Source organism: Portunus trituberculatus, chromosome 49 (assembly GCF_017591435.1).
Source record: "Portunus trituberculatus isolate SZX2019 chromosome 49, ASM1759143v1, whole genome shotgun sequence".
Classification (NCBI taxonomy): domain Eukaryota; kingdom Metazoa; phylum Arthropoda; class Malacostraca; order Decapoda; family Portunidae; genus Portunus; species Portunus trituberculatus.
The window spans coordinates 1,426,157-1,438,832 of NC_059303.1; the positions used below are offsets into that span (position 1 = coordinate 1,426,157).

The window sequence follows — 12,676 nt, forward strand, 5'->3', positions numbered from 1 at the left end:
CATGCTTCCACTCTTCTATGAGGAAGCTATATTTTCACATCTCTCCTATAAGTGGCCATTTTAGTTTTTCCCATGCCATCTCGACACTCTTTCATTCCACATACACAGATCTTCCCTATCCATTTTTTCCATGCCAATCATCACTCTGTATATTGCTATCAGGTCTCCCCTTTCTCTTCTGTTTTCCAGGGTCGGAAGTTGCATTCTGTTCAGTCTGTCTTCATAAATCAAATCTCTTAAGTCAGGCACCATTTTTGTTGCAGCCCTCTGTACTTTCTCTAGTGTGTGTGTGTGTGTGTGTGTGTGTGTGTGTGTGTGTGTGATTATTTTCTACGCATAATTTTTTTTTATGTGACTATGTGTAAGGATACATATTATTTATTTTTATTTTGTATACTTATTTATTTTCTATTTTGCAGGAATTCATGTTTCACTTTAATTTGAATAATGTAATTGACTATGACAGGAAATTTTTTTGTATATATGTATTTATACATACTAAGGCAGTTATTTTTCTATTTATTTATTTTATTTATTTATTATTATTTTTAGGAGAACAGCTTATTGATAATTGCATTAAAAGCCCTAGATTTTAATAAAGAGTTTTCTTTTAACTAACCTTTGTCCAAATAGACATAATTAACCTGCTTGGCAAGAGATATATTTTATCAGTTTTCTGTGCTGGGCTAGAGCTGAGCTTGGAGCAGCGTAATGTTGGTGTGACTCTACACTCTTCAAAACTACAGATGGTTTTGTATGTATGGCATGCATGTTTTATATATATATATATATATATATATATATATATATATATATATATATATATATATATATATATATATATATCTCAAAGAAAGCAAAAAAACCCAAAGTTAAAATGTGCCACATGGAATGTAAGAACTCTTTATCAGGCTGGAAAATTTGAGAATTTGAAGAAAGAAATGTTACGGATGAAAATAGATATAATGGCAGTCAGTGAAGTAAGATGGCCAGGAGTGAATAGATTGGATACAGACGGGGGATGTTTTATACATTCAGGCGGACACACTGCTGAAAGATCCCCTCAAAGTTTATTGGATACTGGGCGATATCAGATCGAGTATTGCTGGTGAAATTGAGAGGAGAACCAAATAATATAAATATCATACAATTGTATGCACCTACTACTGAAAGCAATGATGAAGAAATAAACCAGTTCTATGACAATTTGAACACAGCAAAACAACAATGTAAGAATCATGAGATAATAATGATAATAGGAGACTTGAATGCCAAGGTGGGAAGAGGAAGAGAAGGAGATACAGTTGGCCCTTTTGGATTGCGGGATAGAAATGAAAGATGTAACCTATGGATTGAATGGTGTGAAGAAAATGATCAGATGATTGCAAACACATGGTTCCGTTTACGTCCAAGGAAATTTATATACATGGAAGAGCCCAGGAGATAATTATAGGAATCCAATAGATTATATAACTATAAATAAGAGATTCAGAAACGCAATTCAGTACGCTAAAACATACCCTGGAGCAGATTGTGAAAGCGACCATAACCCAGTGGTAGCAATAGTTAATTTAAGATTGAAAAACATAAAGAAAAGAAAAAGGGAACCAATAATGAATTTAAACGAATTGAGAAAAGATGACATAAGAAAACGTTATAATGTAGCAGTAAAGAATAGATATGAAGAACTTGTAGATGAAAGTGACATGGATGGTGATGACTTGGAAAGGAAATGGACTTGTTTACAAAAAGCATATGTAGAAGTGGATAAGAAAATAATACCAAAGAAAGAAGGGCGTGCAAGACAAAAATGGATGAAATGATATTCTCAATTTAATGGAAGAAAGAAGGAAGTTCAAACATAGAAATGTATTAAGATATAGAGAAATAAACAGAGAAATAAAGATCAGATGTTCTGCTGAAAAAGAGCGATGGATAAATGCACAGTGCGATGAAATAGAAGAGCTACTCAGATGATGTATGAAAGAGTGAAAGAACTCACTGGAAAAAGAAGGTTGCGTACGGGGGAGGTAATAATGAAGAAGAATGGCGAGATGGCAATGGAAAAACAGGAAGTACTTCAAAGATGGCAAGAGTACATACAGGAATTGTTCTGGGATGAGAGGCCAGAGCAGTTAGAGCTGGGTGTAGAAATGACTGGACCGGATATCAGGGAAAATGAAGTGGAGAAGGCAATGGGAAGAATGAAGGGAGGAAAGGCAGTTGGGGAAGATGGTGTGGCAATAGAGATGCTGCGTGCTCTCGATAATTTTAGTACGAAAAACATCACAAGAATTGCAAATAAAATATACAAAAGTGGCGAACTCAGTGAGAATTTGTACCAATCAGTATTTATAACCATACCAAAGAAACCTGGAACTTTAGAGTGCAATAAACATAGAACTATAAGTATAATGAGTCAAATATTAAAATTAATTCTAAGAATTGTGCTAGAAAGAATAAGTAAGATAAAAAGGGAGATAGCTAAAGAACAATACGGCTTTGTGGAAGGAAAAGGAACGAGAAACGCGATCTTCATATTAAGAATGTTAAGTGAAAGAAGTATAGAGATGCAAAAAGATATGTATTTATGTTTCATAGGTTATGAGAAAGCATTTGATAGAGTTAAAAATGAAGATCTTATGGAAATATTAAAGGGACTAGGAGTAGATGGAAAATATCTAAAATGAATTTAAACGAATTGAGAAAAGATGACATAAGAAAACTATATTGGAACCAGAAGGTGGCTGTAAGAGTGGAAACAGACCAAAGTGATTGGATGGACATTAGAAGAGGAGTAAGACAAGGGTATGTTCTTTCTCCAGATCTGTTTTCTCTATACAGTGAGATGATAATGAGATCAATAGAAGATAAAGAAGGTTTTGCTATTGGTGGAAGAAATATAGATAATTTAAGATATGCAGATGATACAGTTCTGATTGCAAACTCACAGGAGAAACTGCAGGATATTTTAGCAACAGTGAAGGAGGCATGTGAAGAAAAAGGTCTAACAATTAATATAGATAAAACATAGGTGATGGTTATCAGTAAGAAGATACAGGTTCCAAAGTGTAGTGTAAGAGTGAATGAGAAGATCATAAAGCAAGTGAAAAGATTCTGCTACCTGGGAAGCTTCATTACAGAAGATGGAAGATGTGTAGAAGAAATCAAAAGAAGAATATGTGAGGCAAAGAATGCTTTTCAGAAAATGAGAAATATTCTTACTAACTGCCACATATCAGCAAAAACAAGACAAAGAGCAGTTAAAACATATATATAGTCAGTGTTACAGTATGGATCAGATGCCTGGACATTGAATAAAAGGATGGAGAAGATAGAAGCAATTGAAATGTGGTGTTGGAGAAGGCTCTTGAAAATATCTTGGACAGAGAGAATATCGAATGAAGAAGTATTAAGAAGATTGGGTTGTGATAGAGAAATAATGGTAAAGATAAGAGCAAAACAGATGAGGTTCGTAGGACATGTTATGAGAAGAGGAAAGATAGAAGACCTAAGCTTAACAGGGAGAATCCCAGGTTGTAGAGCAAGAGGCAGACAAAGGGAGAAATACATGGATGGAATAACAAGAACAGTTGGAGATGGAAAGAAAGCTGCACAAATATTGCAAATGACAAGAGACAGAGAAATGTGGCAGTCCATGGTCGCCAACGTCTGCAGAGGCACGGCACATCAATAAGATATATATATATATATATATATATATATATATATATATATATATATATATATATATATATATATATATATATATATATATATATATATATATATATATATATATATATATATATATATATATATATATATATATATATATATATATATATATATATATATATATATATATATATATATATATATATATATATATATATATATATATATATATATATATATATATATATATATATATATATATATATATATATATATATATATATATATATATATATATATATATATATATATATATATATATATATATATGTAATTATGAGATAAACCAAGCCAAGGGCAACAAATAAAAGACTCAGTGAGTTGTAGTGGCTCTAGCTAGTATAGGAACTGATTAAGGGGTTCCTGCATTTAAGGGTTAAGTAGAAGGGGAATTTCTGAATTTAACTCTTTCAGTACAAGGATGCATTTTCATATTAATTACTATCTAGTGATGTTATACAGTCTCTGAAACTTGTGTGATGATTTAAATAGTGAAGACTCCTGCATGGTCGTTAACCTTTTTGACCTCTATAGACAGTTCATAATGTAAATAGAATTGTCTAATGATATCCAAAATTCATGGTAAGAAGGCATTCCAATAGTGAAAGTGTTTAAATAAACTGCTGTCTACCAAGTTAAGTCTAATTAGGCATGGAATACATATAGGACCACCTATAATATATATATATATATATATATATATATATATATATATATATATATATATATATATATATATATATATATATATATATATATATATATATATATATATATATATATATATATATATATATATATATATATATATATATATATATATATATATATATATATATATATATATATATATATATATATATATATATATATATATATATATATATATATATATCAAGAAATGATGATATAGATATTAAAAATATATATGTATTCATATATATATATATATATATATATATATATATATATATATATATATATATATATATATATATATATATATATATATATATATATATATATATATAACATTTATGTATGCATGTTCGTACTGTGCCTATATCTTTGCTAGCATAATTTCATCAATTGTAAACAAGTGATACTACATATTCAAGAAATATACAGTATGTACCTATGCATTTGAGCTAGAAGAAAAATAATAATAATAATAAATAAATAAATAAATATCTTTGCCAGCACAATTTCGTTAAGTAAAAACATAAGTTAATCAATGGATGTTCAGAAAATATATGCATTTATGTACTTGAACTGTACATATGAAAAAAAAATAATAAAATAAAGTGTGCTATTATCTCATTTTTACGATATTCATCCCACTTTCTGAATAAACTTTCTCTATAATGCAGTGCCCTATGACATTAATTAAATTAAGAGAGAGAGAGAGAGAGAGAGAGAGAGAGAGAGAGAGTTAGGAGGGCGAAGATGCTATTATTTTAGAGAACGGGCGTCATCATGAGAGAGAGAGAGAGAGGACAGACTGGAATCCCCACTACAACATTTCCAAGCGCACTGCTCACTAGGAACACGATTCTACGCTTCCCCGGGTAGGTACGACATTTTTTCCCTGAGTGGCGCATGCGCAGTAGGGTTGGTGCAAGATTTCACGAGGAGCACGATTCTACGCTACAGGGGGTCCTTCTCTAGTAGAGGGTCCTTGCTTATACTGAGCCTGGTCTCGCTCTAAACAAACATTGCTCCTGTTTCGGTTATTCTTGCTTCCTGCCTCTTGGTGAAGAGCTGTTGACCTTGAATCGGTATTAAGGTACACGTCTCATCGAAAAGGTGTCACGGAACAGGTGAGTAACGATTTACTAATTAGGTAAGAAAAAATATAGCGTGAAGGGATTGCAGGTGGGTGAGTCATCGTGTCAGACATCGATTGACACTTACATTCTTAGGATGATAATATGATCAGCGACTTTCATCCAACCAACGAATCTCTGATAAGACTTGTGTTGGTCAATTTGCAGTTACACCAAAACCATGGAATCTGTTGCTGCTTATGTTTTCTAGTGAGAAATGGGTAAATCTATAGAGTTACATCAACAGCTCATTTCTGGCTGGTTCTATTATTTCTGGTAGATATTGACCTGTATTGAACTAATCTGTACCTCGTTTCCGTCGCAAATCGGTACTTTTTTTGTTAACCACCACCTCCTCCCGTTACGAATCGCCGTCACTGGTGCTCATCGCTGGCTACGCCACCCTATTTTAACTTATCTGATTAACCCTAACTTTAACTTTACCTAACCCAACTGACACTCTCTTAATATGTACATCCCACCCGATCTCTTCGATCTGATTTGACGTTACATATATTATGAAACAGCGCTTAGTGTAGTGGTTAGTGCACTCGGCTTATAACCGAGAGGACCCGGGTTCGAGTCCCGGGCACGGCGAGGCAAATGGGCAAGCCTCTTAATATGTATCCCCTGTTCACCTAGCCATAAATAGTTACAGGATGTAACTTGAAGGGTTGTGGCCTTGCTTTCTTGGTGTGTGGAGTGTGGTGTGGTCTCAGTCCTACCTGAAGCTGGTCAGTATGAGTTCTGAGCTCTTTCTGTAAGGGTAAGACTGGCTGGGTGACCAGCAGACAACCATGGTGAATAAAACACACACACATGGGCATGTGTTAATGGTCAACAACAAACACACACACATACATGAAGTGACCATGTAGCATTAGCATTAGAAATGCAGGAATGGAAGTGCTAAGATACAGGGAGGACTATAAAAAGGAAAGATTAAATTATGCAAAAGCAAATTTTGAAAAGTTAACACAATTTTTTTGGTAGCATAGAATGGAGGAGCGTTATGAACAGCAAGAGAGTATAGGGGAAATATAAATTATTCCCACAGAAGTATAATGAGGGAGTGAGGAAATATGTACCAATCTATAAAATAAGGAAGAGTACACTGGCCTGATAAAATGGCAGATGTATAGGAGCTAAGAGTAAAAAAGATAAAACTCGGAAGAAACTCAAAAAGCAGAAAAATTAAAGCAACAGACAGCAGTATAAAGATGCTAGAAATGAATATGTTAGAGTAAGAAGAGAGGAAGAAAGAAACTTTGAAAAAAAGATGTGGTGCAAAAAGTTGAAGATGAACCCAAGCTTTTCTACAAGAATATCAGTGATAAGATGAAAATAAGGAAACATTAGAAAAAATAATTAAAGGAGGGAAGACCTACCAAACAGCAGAGGGAATGAGTGAAATAATGAATGAGAGCTTCAAAACTGTTTTCTCTGTAGAGGAGGATTTTGCAGAACTAAATAGGACATTGCATTGTCAAGGCTTGCAGGAAATCATAGTGCACAAACATGAAATTGGAAGACTACTAGAAAATTTGGATGTCAGAAAAATGATGACCAGATGATGTGTCAGGCTGGGCACTGAAATGTAAAGATAATTTGTTAGAACCAGTTTGGGAAATGGTTACCAGCTTATTAAAGGAAGGGAAAGTTCCCCTGGGATGGAAGAGAGCTAACATAATCACAATATTGAAAGGAGGAAAGTGAACTGAACCTTTAAATTAGACAAGTGTCACTTAGAAGTGTTGTGGGAAAGATATATGAAATTGTTATCAAAGAAAATCAATTAATTATCTGTAAGAAAAACATGTTATATTGAACAGCCAATTTGGGTTCAGGACAAAAAGATCATGTGTGTCAACTTTATTAATTTTTTACTTGAGTAGTAGAAGGACTAGAGAGCAGAGAGTGATGGGTGGACACTATGTATCTGGACACAAAAAAGTTCCACATTGCAGACTACTTTGGAAGTTGGAGAACATAGAGGGACTGAGAGAAAAAAATATTAGATTGGATAAGGGATTACTTGAAGAATAGAGAAATGAGAGCTGTGATCAGAGATACATACTCATTGTAAAGTAAGAAGTTCTCTAGTAGCTGCGGTGGCGAGTGGACGTGTTGTGTGTGCGCTCCGTTTTTGGCTGTGGTTTTTATAGTTAGCGAGTGGTGTTTGTGCTTGGTGTCTGTGTGTGGTGCTTTTGAGTGTTAGTGAAGTGAAAGTGTGTACTGCAAGTGTTAGATTAGAGTGAAATAGTGGTTAGAATCAGTGTTTGTGAGTTAAAAGTATTTTGGTAGAGCGAGGAGACTAGGCTTGTAACCGTCAAGTTGACCTTGAAAGAGGATTAGTTGACCTCACTTAGGCCCCCCCACCACCGCGGTTCCCCATCCCGTCACCAAGTATTTTTATTTGTTTGTGAGTTAACAGATTGTAAATTAGTATGGCGGTAGCTACTGAGGTATATCAGAGTGTGATTGAGTGCGTGAAAGAGAGTGTTGAGATGGGATTGGGAGAGTTTGTTGTGTGTGAGATGTGTGGGCATGACAGGAAGGTCGTTGACTTTTCTGAGTGTATGGCTCAAGAGCGAGAATTTAGTTCTTTCTCTTGAGCACCGAGAATTGCGAGAGGAAATGAGAAAGCTAAGTTAGGGGAAAAGTGCGAATGAAGTTCTCATCTTTGAGTTGAAGGAGGAGGTTAAGAGGCTTGGGGAGGCAGTGGAAAAAATTAGGCAGGAGATCAGTGTTAGGCCGAAGGTTGGACCTTCTGAGGGCAACAGGGTGGCTTGGCCCTCTGTCGGGAAGAGCAAAGTGGGGAAGAGGGAGCAGGCGAGCCAGACTGGGAAAGATAGTAGTCAGGATGGGCAGAGATGGCAGGTTGCGAGGGAAGGAAAGCGGAGGCAGTTAGGGAGGATAGGACTAAACCTGTTGAGTGTGAAAATAGGTTCGGTTTGTTGGAGGGGAGGGGAGAGTGAGAGTGAGAGGAGTGAATGAAGTGGTTGTGGTGAGTGAAAGGAGAAAGAAGGGGTAGAGGAGAGGAGGAGGAGGTTGTGCCTAGCACACCTCAGGTGTGTGTGGTGGGTGACTCTCAGGTTAGGTATTTAGATAGCACTTTCTGTGGGAAAGACAGGGATAGGAGGACGAACGTGTGTATGCCTGGTGCAGGTGTGAAGGCAGTGAGTGAGGAGGTGCAGAAGAGGGTTGGGGGGATGGAGAGGGAGGGTGTAGTAGTTTTGCACGTAGGTGGGAACGATGTCAGAGCAGGTGGGTCGGAGGAGTTAGTGGCAAGATTTCGGGAAATGTTAGGCAAGATAAGGGAGAGTGGTAGGAGGTGTGTAGTGTCAGGAATCTTGCCTCGTGTGTATGTTAGCAGGAATGGTTGTCTAGAGCCATTGGTGTGAATGATCGGGTAAAAGGGATGTGTAAGGATGTGGGTGTCAGCTTTGTGGATGTATGGGATAGGTTCTATGGGCGAAGGGATTTGTATGCTAGGGATGGTGTGCATCTGAGTAGGAAGGGTGTGGATGTGCTGAGTGGATGTCTGGAGGGGGAGTTGGGATGGAGTGTAGGGGGTGAGGTAGCAAATGCATTCCAGAAGAAAGATGTTAGACATAAATTAGATAGGATAAACAGAGATAGTGAAAAGATTAGGAAAGATTTCCAGGTGCAAATAGGAGAGAATAAGATTAGGATTCCAAATAAGGAGACAGCATCTAGGAAGGTAGCAGGACTTAAATGTTTTATGTAAATGCCAGGAGTCTTAGGAACAAGAAGGACGAGTTATCTAGTTATATAGTTGAGGAGGACTTAGATGTTGTATGTGTCACAGAGGCATGGGTAAATGAGGAAAAGTTTAGGAAAATAGGAAAGAATATGAAGTAGATGGATACATTATGTATTTACACCAGAGAATTGGTAGGATAGGTGGAGGAGTAGTTATTTATGTAAAAATCCTTCATTTCCAGTCAGGTTAATGGTATTAAGGTAGATAACAGAGTAGAGTCCTTATGGCTGGATGTTAGAGTAAACAAAAGTAAGGTTATTAGAGTAGGAGCTTTTATAGACCACCTAACCAGTCAGCAGATGTAGACAACCTTATGGTAGATGAGATAAATAGGGGTGTACTAGTCAGACAATTATCTTAGGGATTTTAATCTTAAGTCAGTAAACTGGGAGAGGATGGTAGGAGATGCTAGTGAAAATAAGTTTATGGAAAGTTTTCAGGATAACTATTTAGTGCAGATGGTAGATAAACCTACTAGGGGAGGAAGGTTTTAGACATAGTACTAACAAATATTGAGCATTGTTTAAAGGAAGTTGAGGTAGGAGAGACTTTAGCAAACAGTGACCATCATATAATTAGATTTATCATTAATTCCAGTAGGGATAATATAGTGAATAAGACTAGAGTCCCAAACTATCAGAAAGGCAATTATGGTAGGTTACGTCAGTTATTAGGAGAGGTAAACTGGGAAGATAGTTTTGGAAATAAAACTGCACAGGAGATGTGGGATATTTTTTAAGGTTGTAGTAAAGGGTATAGTGATGCAGTGTATCCCTTACAAAGATATAAGGCAGAGAAACAGGAAGCCATTATGGTGGACTCATGAGATAGGTAGCCAGATCAGAGAGAAGAAGAGGGCATACAGAGAGTTGCAGAAAAGTGGGGAAGATGTAGATTTGATTAGGTACAGACAGGTCAGAGATGATTTGAGTAAGGTTATAAAAAAAAGTAAAAGGCAGGCAGAGATAAAACTAGCTAGAGCTGGGAGTAAAGATCCCAAAAAATTATATAGTTATTATAAGGTCAGTGATAAAAGAGTGGACGTGTTGTGTGTGCGCTCCGTTTTTGGCTGTGGTTTTTATAGTTAGCGAGTGGTGTTTGTGCTTGGAGTCTGTGTGTGGTGCTTTTGAGTGTTAGTGAAGTGAAAGTGTGTACTGCAAGTGTTAGATTAGAGTGAAATAGTGGTTAGAATCAGTGTTTGTGAGTTAAAAGTATTTTTGTAGAGCGAGGAGACTAGGCTTGTAACTGTCAAGTTGACCTTGAAAGAGGATTAGTTGACCTCACTTAGGCCCCCACCACCGGGTTCCCCACCCCCGTCACCAAGTATTTTTATTTGTTTGTGAGTTAACAGATTGTAAATTAGTATGGCGGTAGCTACTGAGGTATATCAGAGTGTGATTGAGTGCGTGAAAGAGAGTGTTGAGATGGGATTAGAGAGTTTGTTGTGTGTGAGATGTGTGGGCATGACAGGAAGGTCGTTGACTTTTCTGAGTGTATGGTGTGTAGGCTCAAGAGTGAGAATTTAGTTCTTTCTCTTGAGCACCGAGAATTAGAGAGAAATGAGAAAGCTAAGTTAGGGGAAAAGTGCGAACAAGTTCTCATCTTTGAGTTGAAGGAGGAGGTTAAGAGGCTTGGGAGGCAGTGGAAAAATTAGGCAGGAGATCAGTGTTAGGCAAGGTTGGACCTTCTGAGGGCGACAGGGTGGCTTGGCCCTCTGTCGGGAAGAGCAGAGTGGGAAGAGGAGCAGGCGAGCCAGACTGGGAAAGATAGTAGTCAGGATGGGCAGAGATGGCAGGTTGCGAGGGAAGGAAAGCGGAGGCAGTTAGGGAGGATAGGACTAAACCTGTTGAGTGTGAAAATAGGTTCGGTTTGTTGGAGGGAGGGAGAGTGAAAGTGAGTGGAGTGAATGAAGTGGTTGTGGTGAGTGAAAGGAGAAAGAAGGGGGTAGAGGAGAGGAGGAGGATGGTTGTGCCTAGCACACCTCAGGTGTGTGTGGTGGGTGACTCTCAGGTTAGGTATTTAGATAGCACTTTCTGTGGGAAAGACAGGGATAGGAGGACGAATGTGTGTATGCCTGGTGCAGGTGTGAAGGCAGTGAGTGAGGAGGTGCAGAAGAGGGTTGGGGGATGGAGAGGAGGGTGTAGTAGTTTTGCACGTAGGTGGGAACGATGTCAGAGCAGGTGGGTCAGAGGAGTTAGTGGCAAGATTTCGGGAAATGTTAGGCAAGATAAGGGAGAGTGGTAGGAGGTGTGTAGTGTCAGGAATCTTGCCTCGTGTGTATGTTAGCAGGAATGGTTGTCTAGAGCCATTGGTGTGAATGATCGGGTAAAAGGGATGTGTAAGGATGTGGGTGTCAGCTTTGTGGATGTATGGGATAGGTTCTATGGGCGAAGGGATTTGTATGCTAGGGATGGTGTGCATCTGAGTAGGAAGGGTGTGGATGTGCTGAGTGGATGTCTGGAGGGGAGTTGGGATGGAGTGTAGGGGGTGAGGTAGCAAATGCATTCCAGAAGAAAGATGCTAGACATAAATTAGATAGGATAAACAGAGATAGTGAAAAGATTAGGAAAGATTTCCAGGTGCAAATAGGAGAGAATAAGATTAGGATTCCAAATAAGGAGACAGCATCTAGGAAGGTAGCAGGACTTAAATGTTTTATGTAAATGCCAGGAGTCTTAGGAACAAGAAGGACGAGTTATCTAGTTATATAGTTGAGGAGGATTTAGATGTTGTATGTGTCACAGAGGCATGGGTAAATGAGGAAAAGTTTAGGAAAATAGGAAAGAATATGAAGTAGATGGATACATTATGTATTTACACCAGAGAATTGGTAGGATAGGTGGAGGAGTAGTTATTTATGTAAAAATCCTTCATTTCCAGTCAGGTTAATGGTATTAAGGTAGATAACAGAGTAGAGTCCTTATGGCTGGATGTTAGAGTAAACAAAAGTAAGGTTATTAGAGTAGGAGCTTTTATAGACCACCTAACCAGTCAGCAGAGGTAGACAACCTTATGGTAGATGAGATAAATAGGGGTGTACTAGTCAGACAATTATCTTAGGGATTTTAATCTTAAGTCAGTAAACTGGGAGAGGATGGTAGGAGATGCTAGTGAAAATAAGTTTATGGAAAGTTTTCAGGATAACTATTTAGTGCAGATGGTAGATAAACCTACTAGGGGAGGAAGGTTTTAGACATAGTACTAACAAATATTGAGCATTGTTTAAAGGAAGTTGAGGTAGGAGAGACTTTAGCAAACAGTGACCATCATATAATTAGATTTATCATTAATTCCAGTAGGGATAATATAGTGAATAAGACTAGAG

The 12,676-nt window shown here is 37.2% G+C and overlaps 1 protein-coding gene across 1 annotated transcript in view; it reads left to right on the forward strand.

The window, feature by feature from the left end:
- The first annotated feature begins 5,284 nt into the window (after window positions 1-5,284).
- Window positions 5,285-12,676, forward strand: part of LOC123499074 (tubulin-specific chaperone D-like) — a 563,551-nt gene continuing 556,159 nt past the window's right edge. The window contains exon 1 of the mRNA XM_045246676.1: window positions 5,285-5,306. The gene's annotated coding sequence lies outside the window, so the exon portion shown is untranslated. The remainder of the gene's footprint in view (window positions 5,307-12,676) is intronic.